This window comes from Triticum dicoccoides, chromosome 4A (genome assembly GCF_002162155.2).
Source record: "Triticum dicoccoides isolate Atlit2015 ecotype Zavitan chromosome 4A, WEW_v2.0, whole genome shotgun sequence".
Classification (NCBI taxonomy): domain Eukaryota; kingdom Viridiplantae; phylum Streptophyta; class Magnoliopsida; order Poales; family Poaceae; genus Triticum; species Triticum dicoccoides.
Genome location: NC_041386.1, coordinates 605,414,767 through 605,441,421, shown reverse-complemented (window position 1 = coordinate 605,441,421; position 26,655 = coordinate 605,414,767). Strand labels below are relative to the sequence as shown.

Genomic DNA, 26,655 nt, shown 5'->3' with positions numbered 1-26,655 from the left:
CATGTTAGCCGCCTTCCTATAAATTCAAAAACATGTATAAGCTAGACTACAGGAAACCTATTAGACTGATATAAAAAACAATGAGTAACACGGGTACCTATTCTCCAAGTCCCTGTCCGGAAAAGGAATATTATCTCGGCTACCATGCATGTCTGAGAGCAAATTGATCATAGACTTGTGTTTTACTTTTGCGGCTTGCAAATGATCGACGAACAACATTAATGAAGGATCAAAGTTTTTGTGTACCCTCATAAACTTAAGTTGGGAGGGCGTGGATACAAGAGGATGGTTGTGTTCTTGAACTAGCCTCTCAATTTGAAAAGATCCATCTTTCAGATTTTTCCTTAGCTTGACAAAGGCTCGACAGCCTGTTCTCTTCGACATCTTTGCTCGCTTGCGTTCTTCGTCGTGATTTGGTAGGGGTGCATGCCCTTCACGGGAACAGCAAAACTCACGCACCGTCTTTTTTGTGCGATTCTTGCGAACATCAAATCCAGCATGACTTGCGTAGCGGACATAAAATTCGTAAGCTTCTTTCTCGTCAGCAAAGCATTGCAGCAGTTTAGGAACGATGTCTTCGGAAATATCTTCACGCTGCGTATAGAAACGAAATTGGAAATAGGAACACCAAGTTCAAAGAGGGAAAATGTACAAGATTAAACTGAATCGGAACTTACCGGACTGTAGGTTTGGGTTTTATCAGGGGTGACCATGTCACCCGGTTGGAGTCCTGGCGGTGGGGTGAGGACGGAAGTGTGCATCCGTGGATCTCGTACAGATGGTGGACTGCAGGGGACAGATGATGATGAAGATGATGCAACGGCGGTGTTCTTCCATGATGTTGGCGTAGAAGTTGCTGGAGCTCCTTGCGAGAAATTGAATGTCACAGGAGAGGGATCCATTACGAGAGATATCTTGCCTTCATCAGGAAATCATGGAAGAAGCTTCGGAAGATGAGATGGAGATGGAGTATGGATGGGGGTGTTCAGTGATTACAGAGCAGTTAGTACGCACACATCCGCAAGGACGGGGTGGGGGGGTTAAGGAAATGATGGCGTGTTGGTGGTGGTAAGTGGGGTATGAGAAAGTAAGGAGTCGTGGTAAGACTCTTACTGTTATTTGCTTTACGGTTACTATACAGTAACCATTACTATTGGGTTATAATCTGTGACAACGTCGGCCGTCTGCAATAGAAACATTTGATGGGATTTACTGGAGTAACATGTTGTTTTTACCATATATACTGTCTAATGGCAAGAGGCCCCAATTCTTGCGGATAGTAAGCGCATTACTACAGTTGCGAATTGCTATAACCATAGATTTATTTAATGTATTTACGACCCCAGACCACAAGAGAAACATGTGAGGATTACGTTGACCAAAAAAAGCAATCACAAAACTTATGTAGGTATATTGGAATCTCGGGCGAATCAGCAATGGTAACAACATCAAACAATTTATAGAAAACACGGTGAAGTATCATCTGCAGAACTTGCACTGGTAATATAGAAAGGAAAGCAAATACTACATTAATTAAAGTCTCTCGGACATTTAGAGCGGTACATCATATCAAGGGATTACTAAAACATGGGAGAGGCAACTAACAAAGAAAGGAAATAAAATACTTCATCAATGAAGTGTCTCCGCATTTCGAGTGGTACATCATATCAAGCTAGGTAGTAAAACATGAGAAAAGTAAAAACAGGAGCGGCAATGGCAAAAGCAAGGGACAGCTTCATCTGTCTAGCAATTTTGATGGTTTGTGCCTTGGCATTGTCTGCAGCATCGAAGGCCACCTTCAGATCAAGATGCCACTGGTTCTGGTTAACGTAATTGTCCAGAATATCTTCCCAAATAAAGATGTTGCAGGCTGCAGCCGATGGATCCTGCAAGCACAAGGATGTAAAAACCCGAGGTGACGTGAAGCATGGAAATACATCAAAGAAATGAGAATAGGAGCGCTTACATCCCAATAGGGGCACTGGTAGAAGAACCTCCCCTCGTTAGCTCCAACGAGTTGCACGAGCCTCTGGGCGTGTGTGCCACAGGCGCAGTATAGCCGTGGCATGGCGGATGGCTTGCGAGGAGGCCTAATGGCTGAAGGAGGCATGGCTTGCATGCACTTGGGAGCTCTGATGAAACTGGGAGGTGTAGGAGATTTCAGTGCGCAGGAGAAACATATTTATATAGTGCTGCGGCAAGATTAGTGGGGAGGTGGGGGCGGGAAAGGCGCATGTATTGCGGCCACGATTTCTTCCCTAATCTATTGCCAGCACGATTGAATGGAGGGAATAAGTACTGCGTAAAATGAAGGGAATTACTATTATTGTTTCAGTGTGTTACCATATAAGGATAGTTCGTAAGAATCTACGGTCGATTTACCATATATGGTGCATGGTGTTACTATAAAAAAATTGATCACATCGGTGACAGGAAAACAAAAAGAAAAATGTATGTGTAATGAAAATGTAGCCTTGACATATCGTAGGCTGCATTGTATGATTTGGTCAAAGATTTGCAGGAAAATTTACATATTTAAAAATATGAAAAATATTTAAACATAGAGTGACACGTTCAAAGAGCTGGTAGGAAATTGGCATGCCTTCTGGTACAAGGTTGTGCCTACTTGCAGTGAATGGAAATAAGTTCTGGTGATTTAACCTGTAATTGTAAATAATACTCCCTCTGTCCCAAACTAAGTGTCTGAAACTCTAGTACAAAGTTGAGGCACTTATTTCGAGACGGAGGGAGTATTAGGTAGTAGTGACCTCGTATATAACGGGAGAGAAAAGGTACTACAGAAAATATATAAAACATTAATGCACATTGCAGCCATCGATTGTGCCACCTAATATACGATTAGATAATACAAAATACAGTAATGCAGAAGCAAGTACGGAAAGCAGTACAATAATATTCTCCGTCACTTAGGTTTACATTAGGACGAATATCTGTCGGGAAAGTAATCATGGTGGATATGGAAATAAACATGGCTAGCTTGTGACTCCCCTCGCGAAACATTTTGGTTTGCTAGTGCCGGCAACTGGTTATGCTTTTGTAATAGCCTTCCTCAAAACTTCAATTTGAGGTGGTAGCTGACGAAATAAATTCAATTCATGGAACACCATGTATGCAAGCTCCTCCGACCTGTAATCACTAAACTTCTCCTGCAAATGATTCATAGAGAAAAAAAGAATTAACATTGTAGCCATGACATCGTATTTATCTAGTAACGATACGTGTGTGTGTGGGGGGGATGCTCACTGGGTCGATTTTGATTCGTAATTGATTCTCCTCGCCATCATAAAATTTCAGGAATTTGAAACAGAAGAAAGGACAGTCGTTGGCAAGTTGTTTGGGGGTTGGAAATCTAGCAATAGGCCACTTGCAGAAGTTGTCGAACTTCCCCTCAGTAACTTTTAAAAAAGCATCATTGAGTCTGGCGACAGCAATAGGACCCCACGGCTTATGAAAATCCTCAAATGTAGTCTGTTGTGTGCTCCAGTCAACTGAATCGAGGACGTCAATCCGTCTGTGAACACGATTCACACAATAAACTGAGAAATGACTGCCCTGATGGGATACCCATAATATCTGCAGCAGATAAAAAAATATGAATGGAGAGCAAAGGATGTAGAGCATGCAAGATGAAAAGTGTGATGCAGTAAGGAACCTTACCATGCGAACATCTTGAGGGTCTTTATCCACGAGGTCTTCCTTTAATAGTGCCTCAATGAAAGTAGGATTGAAGGATTGCGTCTCGTGCCGAGCATCGACATTAAGGTGGAACTGCACATAATAATTCAAAAATGTTGATTATTCATTTGACAAAATGATGCTGAATACTTAGGTAACGAGAACATGGAATGGTTAGCCATAGTAAAAATGGATAATTGTAAAATCAGGTTTAAATACCGATAGTGACCAACGAAGGAACATCCTGTACCCAGCCGACGTGGGCCTTAATTTAATCTCATCGTGACGCAGAATGTCTATGTAGTATTCCATCAAGCTGGGTAGCATTGATGCCCCATCGCCGAAGCTTTTTGCGAGATCCATGCCAGTAAGATATAACTTAGAAGGTTCGTAAGCAAGAAGTCCAGTCCTATGACAAGGTTAATTCGGAATTTGTAATGTATTTTAAAATGATGAAATAATTAGTGCACATTAAAAATAGGATGCAATGGTGTGAAGGTTTACTTTTTGAGATCAAGGTCGTTGATTACTATGTCACGGAGTTTTCGGGCGTGGTTGAGAGAAATGGTAGACTTAACAGGATGTAATTTAAATGGAGAAATGATCTTCAATGGTCTCTTCCTGATCCTCTTTACGATAACTGGTAGTTGACCGCATTGCAGAACATTTCCAGGAGCTCCGAATTGGTTGGGGTTCACAAAGCTTGGGACATTGGTTTTGTCCTTCTCCATGTTCTTGGCGGTGCGAACAAGTGTATGTTTTTCCGTAGACTGAAATATGTAGAAAATAACCCAACTGAGATACGATATTATGTATGTGAACATTACTATTGGAAAAAAATGTAAAAACAAAGTTAATAGCAGGGCAGCACTTACAACATCTGTTTTTTTAAATCTCGCCGAGCGCCTGGGAGACAGCTGTAGAGCAGATGCATCAGAGACCTGACAGACATTAAAATGGTAAATTTTAGGCAATGTGTGTGCAGCCGCAACTCTGATTTACGAAAGAATGCACTTATAAAAAGTATCACATGGATAGTGTGGGCAGCCTGTTGTGCAGTGGAGGCAGACTGCTGTAGGTTGGTAGGTTGAGCCTCCGCTCCAGTGTGAGGTAATTTGATGATTTCACTGCCACTCCTAATACACACTTTGTGGGATGGCTCTCTAGTATCCTGCATTGAAATGGAAATAGTAAAAAAGGAGGTTAATAAGATTTATGAGCACCTGGCATAATAATTATAAGTAAGCATAAAGATAGATAATTACAAAATGGGGGGTTCTGTTTGGGTGAATATTAGCATCTCGAAGTTGTTGGCTAACTTCCCATTCTTGTGTTGGCTGACCGAAGGATACTAAGGATTCAGGTGTGTTGGCATCTTCCAACTGTATACATGATGGATACTTCATTAGAAATGTGCTATATTTGGAGCTATGTAGACGTAATGGAGGGTATTACCTGAAATTGCTCTGCGGTGGTACACTGTTCTGTGTGGCTAATTGGTTCATGGACAGTAATTTGGCGATCAGCATCATTGTCATGGTTAACTGGGACTTGACCAGTAATTATTGGTGCATCCACAGATAAATGGCCATCTATACTTAACCATAAAATTAAGTCATTGAAAAAAAATGTTATAATTTTGGCGAAGCCGACACATCTATTTATAAGTTGGTATGGACTTAAGTTTGAGTAGGAAAAACAACCTTTTGAGACCTGCTCTGTGTGATCAGCAGCTTCTGCATCGATTTGTGCCTCATTTACAAACTTTTGGCCCGTGAATACGTCTGACACACCCACCCCCAAGTTTTCTGCATCTAGAAAGAAAAAGAAATTCGAAGAAAATATTTGTACATGAAACAACCAAGCAGTAGATAGTATTTACAAATAGATAAACAAGACCAGTAGTAAGAGAAAATATAGAAACATGTCAAAAGAGAAGTAATAGATTTGTATCCTAGTTACCAGTGTTAGTTGGAGCTATCTCAGCTTCTTCTTCATGCTCATGGCCTAGGTCATCAAGGTGCACCTCATTAATAAGACGCGCTGTGCAGTATAGAAAAATTATAATAGTATTACCATAAACAAGTGCAGACCGAAGATGTATTGAATTTGTATTATGATTAATGAACTGACCGTCTGCATCACATGAGGGGCATCCAGTTCCATCATATTCAATGCCTTCACACATTTGAGAAAACGTAATGGGATCGGTGATTCCTTGCGCATCCACATCAGAACAGTTAGCAGCATGAGTAGGGCAATCGGTTTTTGAGTGGCTGTCAGAGCCATGTTGTTTGTCTGCATGCACAGCGTTCAGAAGTTGTCGTGTAGGGTTAAAGAAAAGGTGAGAAATAGTTGGTCGTGGTGCGTTCAATTTTCAACATAGCTAGGCGGAAATAAATAGATTACTAGAATATCTAGTTGGTGTTACAATAAATGACAAGTGGAAACACCACGAAATAAAATGAATTCCTAGAAAAGAAACTTGGTATTATCATAAATGTGTGCATGGAAACCCTTAGAGGGATTACTACAATAACAAGTGGGTTTTACCATCAAATGTAAGAAGTCACTACCAGCTTCATATGTGAAAAACATTTAAATTACATGAATCACTACATCAAGTTAGCATAGAATGGAAAGTGAGATGAGGAATGAAACCTGGTGGTGGAAGGTTGTTCATAGAGTCAACAGTATTGTGTGGCTCAACTGTTTGATGAGGTTTATTGGGCTGGTCTGCGCATGCAAATGTTGACAAGGTATACAATTAAAATTAGTTTATTCAAGTTGAAGACATATGAAACATACAGAAAAATGTAAGCTTACTACTTGTGCAATCATTTTCGCTTTTGTCATAAGGTCCATAAAATGCGTTAAGCAAGCTTTCTGCAAGAGCAACAACAAAAAGGGTGACAAATAATATGGTTTGTAAGAACAAAGAAATGCAATTTAATAACATAAGGGTGTGCAAAAACCTTGCTGGGACTTGGTCGTAGAAGCTTCGATATTACCCTGGAGCAGTTGGGTAAGAGAACCTTGCAGTGGGCCATCTGCTGATAATTAGTAAAAATACACAAGGTTTAAATATATGATATGCAAATGACTAGTTGCGTTGTGGTGAGTCATAGAATTAACTTATAAAATTATGTGCCATCATGACCAATACCTGACGATGGAAGATTCTTGCTGGGATCCACACCATCGTTTCGCTGAACACTGCGGTCGGCTTCGGATTGTACTGCACATAACGTGTGATTTTTGAAAGGGCATAATATAGAGAAATGCGCTAGTGAGGCAGAAAAGAGAGAAAAGAACAAGATTAAACTTACTACTGGTGCCATCAACTTCAATATTGTCTGTAGCAGCAGGAATGTCATGAATCGACCGTTCTGCTGGGCCATCAAGAAAAGTAGCAAAAGCTAAGATATATCGTTAAAAAGACAGCAATGAAAAGTAGAGAAGGGTGTGAAAAATGTTGATGGCAGTTGGTCACTGAGGATTGGGAATCACCCCGAGCGAGTTGGGCTGAAGATCTCCCAGGTGGGTTCTCATCTGAAAATGGGTAAAAATAAACAAGCTTAGTGACAGGAGCCATAATTCCCTTCTTGATGTCTTGTTTTCAAGTTTTATTCCCTAGGTAATGTGGTGGTGAGAAACACATCAAAAATAGAATTATATGGTACTAACTATTGGGGCCAAAGATAGTAGTGTGATCGATGTCCACATTGCCCGCTACATTATCCAAATGTGCCGCAGCACGAGAAATTGGCTTAGGATCCCTCTGAATTGGAGGTGATGGCGAAGACGTCGAAGGATCGAGCATTATGCAGCGTAACACCGATACAACCTTGCGTTGTTCGAGAGAAACATCAGCAAGTAGTTTGGCAACTGAATCATCACACCTCCGTATAGCAGCAAATGCCACAGCCTGCTTCGATTGAGGTAGTTGATCCACGCAGTCCCTGAGTTGCTCCAGCATGCTAATGAACAGAACAGAATGGGCATGAGGTTGAGCATGGCTTGCTGATGTCGCGTTGGCATTAACATCCAAGTAGCAAGTACCCTCCTGGGACCGAAGCTGGAAATAACCATAAAGAGTTAATGTAATGATATTATGAAAGCTAGATTTACTAGTTGGCAGCAATAGGGTAGGGAAACATACCGGTAGGTTGCCATATGACTCCGAGTCTGGCTTGTTCTTCGACTTATCCTCACTTAAGATAGCTTGCATCTTCCCAGTGTTGTAGAAAGCTATGCGTGGTGTTTGAGACGCATCCAACATATTGACACTCAGGAGATTGTCCAAATAGTAAATCTGAAGAAGCCATAAAGATTTAGTAGTACTAATGAAATTCTAGGTTGTAGACACTTCCTGTTGGTTGGAAATTTAAAGATACAAAAGGAACTACATGTAGTAAACTTACTATAAAAAAGAGCACACAACCAGAAATGGACAATACTCCATTGTTGTTCTTCTTGGAGTGCCATGTTGCAACACTATCCCTCATGTAATCAACAACAGCTTTGGACCAATCGATCGCACCAATATTAGCAATGTCTGCAGTCCAAGCAGCCTCCCTACCAGATATATATGTCCTTGTGGAAGGAAAGAGTAACCAGTTGAATATAATCAGAATGAAACATCTTGTGGACAAATCATCAGGCCTCTTCAACTTTATATAGTCGCACAGAGTTTTGTAGGTTATATTCTGATCGACTGGCACGCTCAGCTCGTTCTTGAGTCTAAGCAGCTCATTCTTTTGGGTGACAGAACAGACCGATGGGTCACGACCACCAAGTGGAGTGCCCATGACACAATGCACAGCATGCGGGGTAATTTTCAGTCCACCTTGAGTGCCGACGTTGATTATTAGAGTGTCCTTGTCAGTCTTGTTCATAAGGAATACCGGCAAATTCCTGGACTAAAGAGCATCAGCTTTTAGGTTCAGAATTTCACCAAATGGAGTAGCCTTGACATTTGCATATTGATCTTCGGTTAATAGATCAATGGCAGAGAGCACGAATCCAGGTGAGCACCTAATGGTTGGTGCCGGTTTTGATGGTTGGTTTCCCTGGAAAACAATGAAATGTATTGTTGAGGCCAGCAAAAACAAAGTTTGAAAACTCACAGAAAATAAGTTGGGCATTTGAGATAAAACTCACATTATGACCGGCGGTGGATGATATAGCTTTAGCTACCTTTGGCCGCTTGACTGGCGGGTCGGTCCTCCGGTTAAGAGCAGTTCTAGGTGGCGGGGGGTCAAAATCATCATCGTCATTTTCATATTGATGGGAGTTGGAACGGTTGCATGTTGTTGCAGCCGACCTCTTGGAACCGACCGAAGTGTTCCCTCCAGCAACAATGGGTGAAACCAACGGGGGGATCCCCGTTGAAGTGTGAGATGTTGATGTGTTATTAGGATTAGTTTGTTGACCCGGTACCGCCTGTGCCGGACACTCCTCTGCAACTGTATTGTGAGCCGCTTCTTGTGCTACAGAGTGCTCCGATGATGAGGCTGCAGCAGGATGGATAGTAATTTGCAACCCAGCCGTAGGGGGAACTAATGGTGGATCATCAAATTGATAGGTGACTGCATCTTGACTGTCTTGAATCGTAACTTTTCGGACCTTCTGTGGACGTGTGCCAACGACTTTCATTTGTCCTGAAACAGAATAGCACATATGTGTTAAAATGTAGATTCAGATTACCAGAACTGAAGTTGTGTTACTAGCACTTCTTAATTATATTCAGATTACCAGAACTGAAGTTGTATTACTAGCACTTCTTAATTAGATTCAGATTACTAGAACTGAAGTTGTATTACTAGCACTTCTTAATTAGATTCAGATTACTAGAACTGAAGTTGTATTACTAGCACTTCTTAATTAGATTCAGATTACTAGAACTGAAGTTGTATTACTAGCACTTCTTAATTAGATTCAGATTACTAGAACTGAAGTTGTATTACTAGCACTTCTTAATTAGATTCAGATTACTAGAACTAAAGTTGTATTACTACCACTTCTTAATTAGATTCAGATTACCATAAATGAAGTTGTATTACTACCACCTGTTAACTGGATTCAGATTACCACTAATTAAGATTAGTTGATGTGTTACACTAACTTGGCGTAGAATTTGTACCAGAGGATTTGTACAGAAAAAGGAGATTGCACTGCAACAAAAGGGGAAAAGTTGACACACTAATAAGGGGGGGTGAGGGGATGGCAGATAGCGATTGCAGGTTCGCGGCAATTAAGAAATTATTAAATCCGGCAGCCCATGTGAGCTTGTGAGGAGGACGGCCGGAAACGGGGATGTACGCCTAGTCAAAACTCAAAGCATCCATCGGGGGAGAATCAGATTAGCAGGTGGATTACCTCCAAAAATACGGACGGAGAAAACGACGGCTGCCGGATGTGTAGTATGAACAAGCGACCAGCGATGTTATCGGCGGCCGCGGATGTCGACCGGAGACTACGAAGGACGTGGTCGTGGCGGAAGTTAACAGCGGCGGCGGCGGCGGCGGCGGCGGATGGCGATAGTGATGATGCGGTGGATGTCGATAGGAACGAGGTATTAAAGAATAGAGACCGCCTAGTGACCGGTCAATGCACAATCGTGGGAACGTGGGTACGAAACGTAACTGGAGTTTATTATTTTAAAGAAAACTGTATGTGATGGTAAATCGTTACTACTGAAAAGCTAGGAATTAACACTTAGGCTGGGTCACTTTTACGATGTTTCGATGGTGTAGGCGTGCGAGGGATGACTGTTAACTAAAGTATGGCAACGGTAACGTGTTACTATTTTTTTTTTCTGAGAGAAGGTTGGCAAAGCGACACCAGGGCGATGGCAATCCATTACTATCTTTTTGTCTAGGAGAAGGCTAGCAAAGCGCCGCCAACAGTTTTGGTCGTAAGCGTTACGATCAATCTTTTCCCACGTCGCCCGCGCCCTTCCACCTGGTTAGCGCGTCGGCCTAATTAGTCGCGTAGGTTGGCTCGGTTGAAGTGGCCGGAGCGTAGGATAAGGTAGAATGCGCGCAGCCATAGTTTAGCAAGCCTATATATATATATATATATATACATTTGCACATGCTGAGATACTAGTAAGGAGTAAAGCCGTTGATACATATGCTTAGACATGCAACCTGGGCATACATCAGCAAACGATAGACGACATAGTGTATTGCCATACTGTTCTGCTAATCGACTTCATTGAGTTCGGCCACTCTTTTGTTTCTCCTCCTTGACAGGAGTAAGTTCGATCTTGTTGTTTGGCAGATTTCTCCACATGCCCACAAAAAACTTGACCAATAGATGGACAGAAGCATCGCCGTCTCGGTATATGATTTCACACAGCCTAAGGTTCTTGCACCTGAAATGTGGCAGGTCCTTGGAATATGACTGGCAGCGTTCCATCACCTCATTTGTAGGATGGAAATCCAAGACCTGTTGAACACCACAAAAGAATCAATATTACGCAATGTATTGAGTTAAGATAATAGTTGATGAAATTAGAAGTGGTAGCACCTTGCAATGGCGCAAAGTGAGCTTCTGCAGGTTACATGAGTTCTCTAGGTATTGCTGCAGCCCGAGGAAGTCGTTGCTGATTCGGCACTCATCTAGGAACAATGTTGTCAGGTTCTCAAACTTGAATAGAGGAGGATTCTCATGACTCTCATTGAACAACAACTGAAACCCAGATATGTACAGTCATTTTGTTATCTTTGAATGCCTCCAGATAAATTAAGAAGGTACAAACTGAATAAATAAAAGTTACCGTGACCGCAAAATGCAACAAGTGCAAGGTTGTCACATTAGACAGCGCGCCAAGAATGCCCAATTGGTGCTTAACGTCGTGCTCGATCCAGCGTAGATGAATCAATTGGTGCTTAACGGCGCGCCAGAGGTGCCGCCACCGCGTGGAGAGCATGCACGTCTGCACCGTCTGCTGGGCCATGAGGCGCGACAGGATGGTGCGGAGGAGGTCGTCCGGCAGGGCGCTCAGCCGGTCATCGCCGGCATCACCGCCGCCGCCGTCTGCATGGCGTGCACGCTTCGGCTCGGCGGGGGCGTCCGTGGAGCCAAGCATTTCCGTTGTTCTGGATTGCTGCAGCAGTACGTAGGAGACGATTAATCTGCTGGGTGTGGCTGCGCCGCCGCCACCATGACTGAGAAAGATGGGATCAGGATTCGGGATTCAGAGAGAGCCTTAATGGGATTTATGTATAGAAAGAACGGGCCCTTTCCATTCCTTTTTCTTTCTTTATTATTATTTGTCTTTTTTTTCCTCAGATATGTTCCTCATTTTTTTATGCTTTCCTTTTTCTCTATTTCGTTTTTCATTTATTTTTATGTTTCTCTCATCTCTTCTTTTCTTTTGTTTTTTCTTCTTAAGGTCTTGTACAATGCAAGGTGCTTAGCAGAGGTGCCTGAAGAAATAAATCAGGCTTTTTTAAGCATCGGTGCTTATTTATACAGGGCAGACGCTTAATTAGGCGTCTCTCCTATAAAAATAGACACCGGTGCTTTAGAAAAATTCGATTTATTTTTCTAAGCACCTAGCATTGTACAAGGCCTAATACATGTCCAATGTATTCAAAGATGATGGCTAGTAAAAATATGTGGACCACCATTATTTTCAAGACAATTTGACAAAAAAGGGTTTCCTCTGCTTTATATTATAAAGCAACCACCACAGCAGTACAAGCGAGCAAACAACAGAAAGAATAGAAAAGAAAACGAGAAAGGTAAATGTATTTAGTGTGATCTTGTGGGAGAGTAAGGCAACGAGTGAGGTACGATTGAGACTCCTTACGGATGTTAGGTTTTTGAATTACCGATTCCATCGATAGAGAAAGTAAGCAACAGGCATGAGTAGACCGACTGATAGCAACGGCGAATGAATGTCTAGAGCCAATAATTTTCTATCACTGAACTCAATCACTTGTTGCCATTACTCAACAGTTTTCTGTTGAGGTCTATCCCGTAGAGGTAGTCAAATTGGATCAATAATCGATTTCTAGGTTTTCAATTACTTAAATCAATAGTTCAAACCGCACTAAAAGGTAGGGCATTTCCTTCAATACGCGAACGACACCCTAATTATCATTAGGGCAGACGGTTCTACGGCCGCCAACCTAAAACGTATCCTTGATGACTTCTCTGGCGCGACGGGGCTAGCCATTAACTTCTCCAAAACCACTTTCGTCCCCCTAAATATTGATCCAGAAATTGCCTCCGCGATGGCGGCCACACTTGGCAACTCTGTGGCCACTTTCCCGCAAAAGTACCTTGGCCTTCCCCTCTCTCCCCACAAACTGCTCCTCTGCGTTCCAACCCGTAATAGACTGTTGTGATGTGTATTTAGCTGGGTGGTGTGCTCTTCTGCTCTCTCGTGGTGGTCGTCTGATCCTCCTGTCCGCCCTTCTTGACAGTCTTCTCACTTACTTCATGATGTGCTTCTCCCTCCCTGGAAGCGTTCTGGAGGAAATCAATAAGCGTAGACGGATTTTCTTTTGGTCAAACAATGACTCCTTCTCGGGGGCTAAGTGCTTAGTGGTGTGGAATCGGGTGTGTATGCCTAAGCAGCCAGGTGGTCTAGGTGTTAAAAACTTACGAGCGCAATTTTTTGCCTTATGTCGAATTTTGCATTCGAATTCCTCCACTCCTCCCCCTTTGCCTTGGAAAGACTGGATTATAAAACACTCCCCACTACATATAGGTATAGGTAAAAATGCCTCCTTCCTTGGCAAGGCTATCTTCAAGCATCTACATACACTAAGAGATCTCTCTCAGGTAAGGATAGGAAATGGCTCCTCCACATTTTATTGGTTAGATCGTTGGATACTTTCTAAGTCTCTCGCCACCACCTTCCCAGCCCTGTTTTCCCACCACACAAAGCCAAATGCTTTAGTCACACATATTATGATGGATGGGATTGATCTGGGCTTGCGTAGCCAGCTAACCTTAACTGCTTTTAATGAACTTGTTTCCTTGAGATTGTTTTTGCAGGATGTGCACCTCACGGGAGCTCCAGACGAAAGATCGCTACTCAACGGGGCTGCCGTCTGCACCATGGGCGCCTACAACGCCCTTGCCTCACAGCTGGCCGACCCAAACCTCGCTCACATCTGGGACTCAAGGGTTCCTAGCAGGGTGCAGGTGTTTGGATAGTTGTTCTATCTTGACAGGCTTAACCCTCGAGCCAATCTACACCGTAAGTCTATCATCAACTCGTCGTCCTGTCCCTGTTGCAACGGTGTGCAGCAAGACCGTGCTCACTTGTTCGTCGCATGCCTGACTGCTACTGCCATTTGGGATGCACTTGGGCTGCAGCCATGTTCCTCACCTCTTGTGGAACCGTGGAACTCGCCATGCCACCCCACCCTGCCGCAGTCAGTGTGGCCCTTCGTTCTGCTGCTACTGCTCTGGAAAATCTAGGATGCACGGAATGTGATGACCTTTAGGGGGGTTAACCAAACCCCAAATAATGTAATTAAGGCCATAATCTCGGACCTCACTCTCTGGTCACACCGCCTTAGAAAGACGGACCAAAAAAACCCCACGCCGGATTGTGCCTTGTTGATTAAATCCTTTTGAAATATATTCAGGCGGGGAGCCTTTCCCTCCGGTGACAGTTTCAAAAATAAACAATGTTCTATAATCTAAAGACGCATGTGTGTACAAGATCATGCCTACTTTGAGATAGAAATATTGCGTTTTTCCAATCGAGCATTTCTCCTCGATAAATTTTGGTACAACATAGAGCACGGTGGCCTTATGTCATGCTCTCCAGCACAAGCAACAACATCAGCTTCAGCCTACCGAGTCATGACTTTCAGGGTGAAAACCTAAGGTCTGACCTTCATTGGTTGTGTCTGGCGATTGCCTTGCTGGAGGAATTGTTTTGGGAGCGCGGCCTTTTTCCAGGGTGAAAACCCAAGATTTTGGATCGGGCAACGATGACGCTTGTGCACTGTTCCCTTCTTGGAGGCGTTGTTTTTTGAGACCTTTTATGTTTTTGGGGTGTTGTATTAGGTGGTGTTATGTGTGTTGCTATTGAGAGGAGTCGGTCGCTGTGGCGGGATCATTCTTTTTTTTTTCCTTTCTTTTAATTTTCTCCTTTGGATGTGTGCATCCTGGATGTCCTTGTGACATCTTGTTGGTGCATAGACTGGATGTAATTGGCATCTTCGCGATATTAATTTATTCTCCTTTCAAAAAAAAATTAGTGGCGGGCGGCCACATGCCAGTGGTAGCCCATCTTCAGTGGCGGACAATCACCACTGCCCGCCGGTGGTAGCCCATCTACGGTGGAGGGCTATCACCACTGCCCGTCACAGAAATTTTGCAGCAGTGGCGGGCCCTTTCCGCCGCTCGCCACAGTGTTCGGTGCCCGCCACTTCTATTAATTGATGCCAAATTGATGCTATTGCAGCATATTGCGCCTTCATCACATCATCAAAATGCACTAGAACATGAAGGCGCGCGTTGCCGCGCCCGTGAATGTTATATAAAATAATGTTAAAAATCTGAGAAAATTCAGCTAGTTAAAACATTTACTATATTTTGAATGGTTCAAATTGGAGTACCTTGGTATAGCTGGTGGATCATATTTATTGAAAACCAAAACTGCTCCATCTATATTTCTCCATCTAACATTAATGAGAAGAGAAGAAACATTGACATACACCTTCACTTGGATCACTGGCTCTCTAGCTTCGTAGGGCATCCCCGTACTTTATAAGTTGAATCAACCCTCCAGACCAGATAAGGAAATTGTAGGATTCATTCAACAGGAAAATGCTCTCCCCCCTGTAGAAGCAAATGAAACTACGTTGGAACAAGCAGTTAATTTGTGGACTGTTTTTGTTTCTTGCTTCAATATCTGAAGACAAAGAAGAGGGGAAGGAACTGAATGCAGTACTGTAGCAAATTATTCAGTGGTACAGAGAGCTTTTTCCAGGAACCCACGAAGACACATGAACATATCACCATACGGTTATCCTGGTATGTCGCGGCCACCAGATGGGTACGTCTGGTCGAGGATAGGTTGCACCCCATAAAGGATCTCCTCCTGAACTGTACCCCGTGACTGCTAAGAACTCCATGGTGCTCACCTGCGTCGATTGAGTGGCGATGTGGCGAGACCTCAGCGACGGTGGCTACGGGAGAGGGAACGAGGAGAACGGATAGAGGTTGTCGGCTGTCGCACACAGAAGGTCGATATATAGGATGGCACTGACGCGGACTCGCCAAGGCAGATGCGCTGCAGAAGCTGGCCTATGGGACGGAGTCCGGGAGGACGGTGGCGGCGCATCGCGGACGATGAACAAATTAAGAAGAGCGGTCTGGAGGGTTAGGGCCGACCTGGCCTATTATGCGAATGGGCTTTCGACGGAGCTCGTTCTATGGAGCAACAGCCCGCGAAACGGTGCCTGGAGCGCCTGAGCGACGTCGGGATGACCAAAAGCTGATCTAGATCGTACGTTTGAGCCATCCGACGGCCGAGAGCGTCAAAACACTGTGGGGGCTCCTAGCTAGCTGAGTCTTACTGTTTAGTAATAGGATACATAAATTCTAATTTTAACATTGATCCACATACAACACATAAAGACACCACATTACAATGATGTCTTACCAGTAAAAAGTAGTAGTTATAAAAAAAATAACAAGTGCATTATAACAATAAACATATATATGTCACTCATAACACATAATTAATGGTTTCACGGATTGTTTAGGAGTGAAAAGAGTGTTGGTCGATGTTCAACACATAGTGCGTTAGTAGAAGCCGCACATACTGCATGAATTACTAGCCCATATATATGTTTACCGGGTGGTCTTCGGTGCGTCGGCTTGTGGTCAAGGTGCATTTCAAGGAGGGGGATGTCAGGGACCTCCCCTAGCCCATACATATACTTGGGCTGAGCATCACAGGCTGCTACGAGCTACAAGTATCGGTGAGGAAGCAACGAAGAAGGAATCCGCGTAGGATCACGTCACTGGCGGCTCCCCTGGCTTCTCCTACCTTTCTTCCACCCCTCTTCCACCTCGGTTTCTTGGACTTCTATGAGCAATTCCCCAGTATAAATTCTTGTAGCCCAAATTGATGTTTGAGAGGAGTGAATCCATAGAGGTACTCTAACAATTACATATCCTAATAGATTTAATAGGAATCATATATACTAAAAAGGTAACTTACCTACAACACAAGTAAAGATCGTAGAATAATTCTCTTCTTTATCTTTAAATGGGCTACGTGGGTTATCGTGGGAGTTACGCGATTTACATATACAACCAAACACTTGGTCGAAACGATAATTATATGATATGCATATAGGAATACTTCGAGTGTGGATTTTTAGTACCCTCATACTAGCGTACCCTCTATCTAAACCATTCGGTTTGTGTCAAGATTCGTGTTATCCTTATATGAAAAATTCTTCTTTTTGTTTCTTCCAAACAAGAGAACATTTGACCTTTGCAAATAAACTATACACAAGTAGGTGCAACCTGAACTTTGCTTTGGTAGATATGTGATATTCCAAACGAGTCTTATTCATAACCAAATGGTGGGCGTACAATATAAATGCATTGGATGCACAACGTAGTAATATGTAATATGCTGTAGTGAAGGGAATAGTAGCAAATTAAACACAGTATCAAATGCTAAGTCAAGGCACTCGCATGCAATACATGCATGCAGCCTGACCGGCATTGACTTATTGCACATAGAGCAGCAAATGTAACAATGGCAACGCAGGCATGCTCATCGACACTCTGGAGTCCACTCATGTCGATGTGTTCCTGCATGGTCGATCACACGCAGTAGATCCTGCAGAGGTTTGTGCATCCGGGCACGCACAAGTCGGATTGGATGAGGAAGCAGTAGTTGCACAGGGTGGGAAAGATGTTGCAAAAGCTGTTGCAGAAGTAGGGGCGCTGCGCATTGCAAGCCTGGCCGCATCCCGGCTCGCACTCGTCGCATGGTATGTCCTGCGCGACCGTTGGCACCTGTAGCTGGATCATCAGGACCAGCACGACACAGACGGCAGCAGTCACCTTGAGAGGCGCCATTTGTTGGGCTGGATATGGATATGATGGTTGTGTTAGATCGAACTCCTAGCTGGAGTAGATAGGTATTTATAGGCGTGCGCACCATCCTTCTTGGATCTGGATGGCAAAGTCTGCTCCTATGAAGGAGACTAGCCATAACATACACGCTATTCTAGGCTATGTTACTACTACCTTTGTCCTGGTTTATTGGCTCCTTTAATAATTTGTACTAAATTTTGATCAAAGATTTGACTGGCAAAATGTTAGTGCATGTCAAACAAAAATTATATCATTCGATTCGTATCTGAACATAGTTCTTAATGATATTTTTTTTATGACATGCATGAACTTTTTTGTTTGTTAAATTTATGGTCAAAATTCGGCAAAGAATACAATAGGGACCAATAAACTAGGACGGAGGTAGTACCTCTATAATGGGTAGTAACATATGTGTGATGTCGTGCAAGGCTTCATTTATTAGGTTATAGACTCGTACTGTCTTGGGATATGTAATGTTACAGTAACTAGCTAAGTTACTCAATTTACCCATCTACATAGTAACTCGTTGTCACATAGGCAAATTTGCTAAGTTGGAATCGATGTTACTCTTGAAGTTACTCCCACTATGGCCAGTCTGAGTCCAAAATATTCTGTGAAAAAGGTCAAGATGGCCAACACTGATAGCTGAACGCGGAGCGCACGCCAACCTATGGAGGTTCCCGAAAATTGCCTTCTATTAGTGACATTTTTTACTCAGAAAGGTGATTTAAATCCCCGGCCTCTCCATCAGTCGGTGCATACAGTCATCTTTATTAATTATTCAACAAAGATCTGACAAGAATATACATCAAGTCATCCAAAGCCACCACTTACACCTAACAACTCGACAATATGGAGTGCCCTCTCTCCCACCATTTAGAACTGAGGTCATCACCGATCTGCCCGCATGACATATAAGGAGCCTACACTCGGTGCAGCAAATCTAACGCGTACACCACACACACATGTTTTAGAAGCCGCCACCACCATCGAACCGCTAACCCATGTCCAGAAAAGAGATCGTGCATCATCCTTACCAGGCCGGCCATCTGTCGATGCCACCACGGCGACGAACAGCGCTACCGCCTTACGCTCGTCCATTCAGACGCATATGTCGCCGAGACTCGGCTGCACCATGCCGCCAAGATCCACTATCGTAGACACGGTATATCCGACGCCGCTTCACCTGCCAACCTCCACACCACCGCCGCCGATGGAGCCCTTGCCATGCAGGTTCCACCACCCATAGCAACTTTCCCCCGAACACCCAAGCCTCGCAAGATGGCACCCTCATGGAGGGATACGACGTCCAGGCCGCCGGTGCCCAATCCAAGACAAATTTTGGACTCTCGTCCGGGAGGTGGTCGGGGCTGGATAGGAGGGACCTCGGCTTCGCCTACAAGGAGGGTAATGACATCAAGAGCCGCCGCAGATGTTGGGCTGAACCAGCCGACCAAAGTCTCCTCTGGTCCCCATCTAATGAAAGCACAACCTCATCATGCTACTAATTTGGCCCGATCTTTCACGATACAATGAACTCCTCCGAATTCAGCTGATAAAATCTCCCAATTACGCGAGCAGTACACATAACCCAAAGATGGGGTAACGGGAACCAATGGACAATCCCTCGACACAAGAACCTCCCGCCCAAGTAGACGTAACCAGCATGCAACTCATGAGAAACGACATACCTCGAGGGAAGTCGACCCTTTTGTACAAAAGAAAATTCACCATCATAATGATAAGTTAATTGTCTCCTGTCCGTCCATGATTTTTCCAACAATATAGAACACACATGCATATGCATAGGAAGCACATCACACACAACTAGATCATCATATCCACATAAAGGGAAACTACTTCGACGCGATGCATGATCTTGATAAAACTCCGACATGCACACGCATAAAGCATTGGTACCAAGGCAAGGCACGCAATGGATCCTTCTTCATTGCCATCTCCATTTGCGAACTACAATCTTTCCTCATGATAAATAAAAATATCTACCGTAACTAGAAGAAAATAACTTTACCGTGAACAACCTTTGTTCTGAATACCAACTGATGAAAGCACAACCTCGCCGTGCTACTGATTTGGCCTGATCTTTCAAGATACATTGACCTCCTCTGAATTCAGCTGGTAAAATATCCCAATTACGCGAGTTGTACAGGTAACCGGAAGATGGGATAATGAAAACCAATGGACAATCTCTTGACACACGAAGAACCTCCTGTTGAAGTAGACGTAACAAGCACGCACCCCATCGGAAATGACAGACCTTGAGCGAAGTGTAACTTTCACACAGAAAATTTATACAAAATAAATAACAGCGACACCCGAAGACGGCCGCTTCATGGTCGATACACGACATTATCTAAACTCAAAAAATATAACATCCTTCTACAAAGAGCCTACCATTACTATATATACCAGTACAGCTAGCCGACTCGAACTTGCCTAATAAGTTAGACCAAACAAAAATTTGTTTATATCTAACTCTCGACCAACACCTAAGGAAGTAAATCTGATCACAAGCTTTAACTTAGCAAGTAATCATTACAATTTATATATTTAAAGTAATTAAAAACAATTTCATGGCAGCCCCATCCAATGTTTCTCAAGGACAGCAAATGCCACCATTTAAACCTGCTCACGTATACATATATCTCCGGCGGCCTTGATCGTAAGAAGTAGTAACCGACTAGGATACTTCCGTTAATCTCAATCAAAAGGTATCACGTCCATGTATAGTCTTGTTGTGTACGTGGCAACCAAAAGATACAACCAAGTTTGACGCATGCCTTGATCAAACATGTATGTGTTGGAATTATTTTCTTCCTTCTCTAATATCCAAGCATGCATTGTGTATTTTGATACAGAAGAAAATTGTGGTTCTAATTCAACCTTCATTTTCTCCTGATCAAAACGCCTCACGTTATTGCAAACAGTGACGAGCGAAACTGCCTCAACTTAAACCAGACCAACGTCGTGTATGTCATGGTGGTGGACGGTACAAATAGAACTAGTGTTGGTCATATCATCCTCTCCCCCTTGAAACGAAACCGTCCTCGGTTTCAAGTCTATCTCCCCAGCATATGCATCTGCATAAACTATCGAGGCCAAAAATACCAATGGTATCTAGAAAAAATAATTTTACCGTGAACAACCTTTGCTCTGAATACCGACTGATGAAAGCACAAGCTCGTTGTGCTACTGATTTGGCCTTATCTTTCACGGTACGATGAACTCCTTTGAATTCAGCTGATAAAATCTCCTAATTACACGAGCAGTACACATAATCTGAGGATGGGGTAACGACAACCAATGCACAATCCCTCGACGCATGAAGAACCTGCTGTCGAAGTAGACGTAGCCAGCACGCAACCCGTCGGAAACGATAGACCTCTAGCGGAGTGTAACTTTCACACAGAAAATTTATACAAAATAAATAACAACGGCACTTGAAGACGGCCGCTTCATGATCGAAACACGACGTTGTCCAAATTCCAAAATATAACCTGCTTTTACAAAGAGGGTACCATGACTATATATACCAGTACCGCTAGCCGACTCAAACTTGCCTAATAAGTCGACCAAACAAAAACTTCTTTATCTCTAAGTCTCGACCACCACCTAAGGAAGTAAATCTGATCCCAAGCTTTAACTTAGCAAGTAATCATTAGAATTTAAATACTTAAAGTAATTAAACACGATTTCCTGGCCGGCCGCCCCGATCCAATGTTTCTCAAGGGCAGCAAACACCACCATTTAAACCTGATCACGCACACATAAATCTCCGGCGGCCTTGATAATGAGAAGTAGTAACCAATAAGGCTTCTTCCATTAGTCTCAATCAAAAAGTATCCTGTCCATGTATACTCTTGTTGTGGACGTCACAACCAAAAGAAACAACCAAAGGAAAATAAGCACAAGAGGACACTTGAGCTGGATGGTACCTGCAATATTTATGGAAGTGCTGTTGAAAATGCTCACCATGCTACTGTAACATGCACAAAACAGAGAGCACTTTGAGAGGAAATGTGTAAAATTTGGAAACTACCTGAAGTTAAGTCGCTCTTGCTTTTCTCCCCTGATTGGCTATTGCAAAACTTGAGCTTATGCCCTGGCGAGATGAAGGAGAAGTTTATGCTTGTGCTGTGGAGGGCATGGCACCTAAGAGATGACGTAATTCATAACAAAGGCAAGGCTACTGTTTGGGATTCAGTGAGTTTCTTGAAAAGCTATAGGGAGTGTTTATCAGCCCCAAATCTGATTGCAAATGATGCCAAAGGAAAGCAGAAAATGCATGAAATTCAAATGCAGCATACGAGTCATCCTCGACATGCTATTAGATGGGCAAAGCCTTCTGGAAATCACATAAAAGTTAACGTCGATGCTTCTTTCATACCAGCTTCTGGTTTAGCTGCGCTCGGAGCTATTGGCAGAGATAGTTCGGGTGCGGTGGTCTTCTCAGCGGGCTGCTGCTTTCATGGATGTACTGAAGCTGAGGAAGCTGAAGCTCAGGCCTTGTTGTTTGGCCTCACCCAGGCACACAGATTAGCTTTGAACAATGTGATTTTTGAATTAGATTGTTCCGCTGTAGTAACTGCTGTGAATGATTGCAACACTAATAGAGCCAGTTGGTGGGCCTGCTATGTGAAAGTGAAGGAAATGTTCAGAGAGTTTGAATCATGCACAGTATCCAAAATCTACAGAGAATGCAATGTGGCCGCACATGAGCTAGCTGCCTTTGCTAGAGTGAATGGTGATTTTTGTATTCTAGCTGATGTGCCACAGGGTTTGATGCATGTAATTAACTCTGATTGTAACCCAGCTTATGTGTTTTAATGAGATTTCCTTTTCCTAAAAAAAACAACCTAGTTGACGCATGCCTTGATCAAATGTTTATGTGTTGGAATTATTTTATTTCTTTTTCTAATATCCAAGCATGCATTGTGTATTTTGGCACAGCAGCAAATTTTGATTCTAATTCAACCTTCATTTTCTCCTAATCAAGACGCCTCACGTTATCACGAGCGAAACTGCCTTAACTTGAACCATACCAACGTCTTATAAGTCATGGTTGTCGACAGTACAAATAGAACTAGTGTTATCCATATCATCCTCTCCCCCTTGAAATGAAACCGTCCTCGGTTTTAAGTCTATCTTCTCAGCATATGCATCCGCAGAAACTGTCGAGGCCAAAAATTCAGCATATTGAATGTCCACGTCTGCTTCCTCTTGGTCATTGAGTACCTTCACATGAATTGCTTCCTGAGCATGATCACGCCTTTGGCGATCTGCCATATATTGTTCCAGGGTATATGAGTTAAGTAGTATACGTCGAGCCTTTCATACAAAAGAAAATTCACCATCATAATGATAAGTTAATTGTCTCCTGTCCGTCGAGGGTTTTCCCAACAGTATAGAACACACATGCATATGCATAGGAATCACATCATACACGACTAGATCACCATATCCGCATAAAGGGAAAATACTTCGACGCGATGCATGATCTTGAAAAAACTTGTCTGTCCACCAAAGCTCGTATGGTTCTGGATGTTCAATCAACGGCAAGTTCCAAGCATCAACTACAGTCTTACTCACCAAATTCATACTGGAATAGAAATTCATTAAGATGGCACAACTAGCTGGTCCAACACGCACACGCATAAAGCATTGGAACCAAGGCAAGGCACACAATGGATCCTTCTCCATCGCCATCACCTTTTGCGAACTACAATCTTTCCTTATGTTAAATAAAAATATCACTTGTAAGTGGAAGAAAACAATTTTACCGTGGACAACCTTTGCTCCAAATACCAACTGATTGAAAGCACAACCTTGTCGTGCTACTGATTTGGCCCGATCTTTCATGATACAATGTACTCCTCTGAATTCAGATGATAAAATCTCCCAATTACGTGAGCAGTACATGTAATCGGAAGATGGGGTAAGACAACCAACGGACAATCCCTCGACACACAAAGAACCTCCCGCTGAAGTAGACGTAACCAGCACGCAACTCATCAGAAACGACAGACCTCGAGCCAAGTGTAACTTCCATACTGAAAATTTATACAACATAAATAACAGCGACACTCGAAGACGGCCGCTTCCTGGTCGATACACGACGCTGTCTAAACTCCAAAGTATAACCTGCTTTTACAAAGAGGGTGTCATGACTATATATAACAGTACAGCTAGCCGACTTAAACTTGCCTAATAAGTCGACTAAACAAAAATTTCTTTATCTCTAACTCTCGACCTAAACCTAAGGAAGTAAATCTGATCACAAGCCTTAACTTAGCAAGTAATCATTAAAATTTAATTACTTAAATTAATTAAACATAATTTCCTGGCAGCACCCATCCAATGTTTCTCAAGGAGAGCAAATCCCACCATTTAAACCAGGTCACGTACACATAAATCTCTGATGGCCTTGATCATGAGAAGTAATAACCAATTAGGATTCTTCTGTTAGTCTCAATCAAAAGGTATCTTGTCCATGTATACTCTTGATGTGGACGTGGCAACCAAAAGAAACAACTTAGTTGACGCATGCCTTGATCGAATCGTGTATGTGTTGGAATTATTTTCTTTTTTTTCTAATATCCAAGCATGCATTGTGTATTTTGGCACATCAGCAAATTTTGATTCTAATTCAACCTTCATTGTCTCCTTATCAAAACGCCTCACGTTATCGCAAACAGTGACGAGCGAAACTGCCTTAATTTGAAGCAGACCAACGTCTTGCATGTCATGGTTGTCGATGGTACGAATAGAACTAGTGTTGTCCACATCATCCTCTCCCACTTGAAACGAAACCGTCCTCAGTTTCAAGTCTATCTTCTCAGCATATGTATCCGCAGAAACTGTCGAGGCCAAAAATTCAGCATGTTGAATGTCCACGTCTGCTTCCTCTTGGTCATTGAGTACCTTCACATCAATTTCTTTCTGAGCATGATCACGCCTTTGGCGATCTGCCATGTATCGCTCCAGGGTATATGAGTCAAGTAGTATAAGTTGAGCCTTTCGTACAAAAGAAAATTCACAAACGTAATGATAAGTTAATTGTCTCCTTTCCATCCAGGGTTTCCCAACAGTATAGAACACCCATGCATATGCATAGGAATCACATCACACACGACAAATCACCATATCTGCATAAAAGGAAAGTACTTCGACACGATTCATGATCTTAATCAAACTTGTCCGTCCACCAAAGCTCGTATAGTTCTGGATGTTCAATCAACGGCAAGTTCAAAGCATCAATTATAGTCTTACTCGCCAAATTCATACTGGAATAGCAATTCATTAACACGGCACAACTAGCTGGTTCGACACACACACACATAAAGCAATGGTACCAAGGCAAGGCACGCAATGGATCCCTCTTCATCGCCATCACCTTTTTGCGAACTACAATCTTTCCTCATGATAAATAAAAATATCAATCGTTAGGGGAAGAAAACTAGTTTACCGTGGACAACCTTTGATCCAAATACCAACCGATGAAAGCACAACATTGTCGTGCTACTGATTTGGCCTTATCTTTCACGATACAATGTACTCCTCTGAATTCAGCTAATAAAATCTCCCAGTTACGCGAGCATTACGTGTAACCCAAAGATGGGGTAACGACAACCAACGGACAATCCCTCGACACACGGAGAACCTCCCGCCTAAGTGGTCTTAACCAGCACGCAACCCGTCGGAAATGACAGACCTCGAGCCAAGTGTAACTTCCACACCGAAAATTTATAGAGAATAAATAATAGCGACACCCGAAGATGGCCGCTTCATGGTCGGTACACGACGCTATCTAAACTCCAAAATATAACCTGCTTTTACATACAGGGTACCATAACTATATATACTAGTACAGCTTGCCGACTCAAACTTGCTTAATAAGTCAGACCAAACAAAAACTTCTTTATCTCTAACTCTCGACCAACACCTAACGAAGTAATCTGAGCACAAGCTTTAACTTAGCAAGTAATCATTAAAATTTAATTACTTAAAGTAATTAAACATAATTTCCTAGCAGCCCCTATCCATTGTTTCTCAAGGAGAGAAAATCCCACCATTTAAACCAGCTCACGTACACATAAATCTCCGATGGTCTTGATCATGAGAATTAGTAACCAATTAGGATTCTTCTGTTAGTCTCAATCAAAAGGTATCTTGTCCATGTATACTCTTGATGTGGACGTGGCAACCAAAAGAAACAACCTAGTTGACGTATGCCTTGCTCAAACATGTATGTGTTAGAATTTTTCTTTTTTCTTTTTCTAATATCCAAGCATGCATTGTGTATTTTGGCACAAGAGCAAATTGTGATTCTAATTCAACCTCCGTTTTCTTCTGATCAAGACGCCTCACGTTATCGCAAACAGTGACTAGCAAAACTGCCTTAACTTGAACCAGACCAGCGTCTTGTATGTCATGGTTGTCGACGGTACAAATAGAACTAGTGTTGGCCATATCATCCTCTCCCCCTTGAAACGCAACCGTCCTCGGTTTCAAGTCTATCTTCTCAGCATATGCATCCGCAGAAACTGTCGAGGCTAAAAATTCAGCATGTTGAATGTCCACGTCTGCTTCCTCTTGGTCATTGAGTACCTTCACATCAATTGCTTCCTGAGCATGATCACGCCTTTGGCAATCTGGCATGTATCGCTCCAGGGTATATGAATCAAGTGGTATAAGTCGAGCCTTTCGTACAAAAGAAAATTCACCATCATAATGATATGTTAATTAGCTCTTGTCCGACCAGGGTTTTCCCAACAGTATAGAATACACATGCATATGCATAGGAATCACATCATACACGATTAGATCACCATA

General features: G+C 42.8%; 2 long non-coding RNA genes across 2 annotated transcripts; both read right to left on the bottom strand.

The window, feature by feature from the left end:
• Positions 1 to 4,982: 4,982 nt before the first annotated feature.
• On the bottom strand, positions 4,983 to 5,447 carry LOC119289352. The gene is made up of 3 exons (XR_005141491.1): positions 5,400 to 5,447; positions 5,152 to 5,288; positions 4,983 to 5,078 (listed from the first exon to the last, which is right to left on the bottom strand). It is a non-coding gene; the product is annotated as an uncharacterized LOC119289352 (long non-coding RNA).
• Positions 5,448 to 7,030: 1,583 nt separating this feature from the next.
• Positions 7,031 to 7,511, bottom strand: LOC119289351. Its single transcript, XR_005141490.1, has 3 exons — positions 7,384 to 7,511; positions 7,207 to 7,248; positions 7,031 to 7,085 (listed from the first exon to the last, which is right to left on the bottom strand). It is a non-coding gene; the product is annotated as an uncharacterized LOC119289351 (long non-coding RNA).
• Positions 7,512 to 26,655: the final 19,144 nt, after the last annotated feature.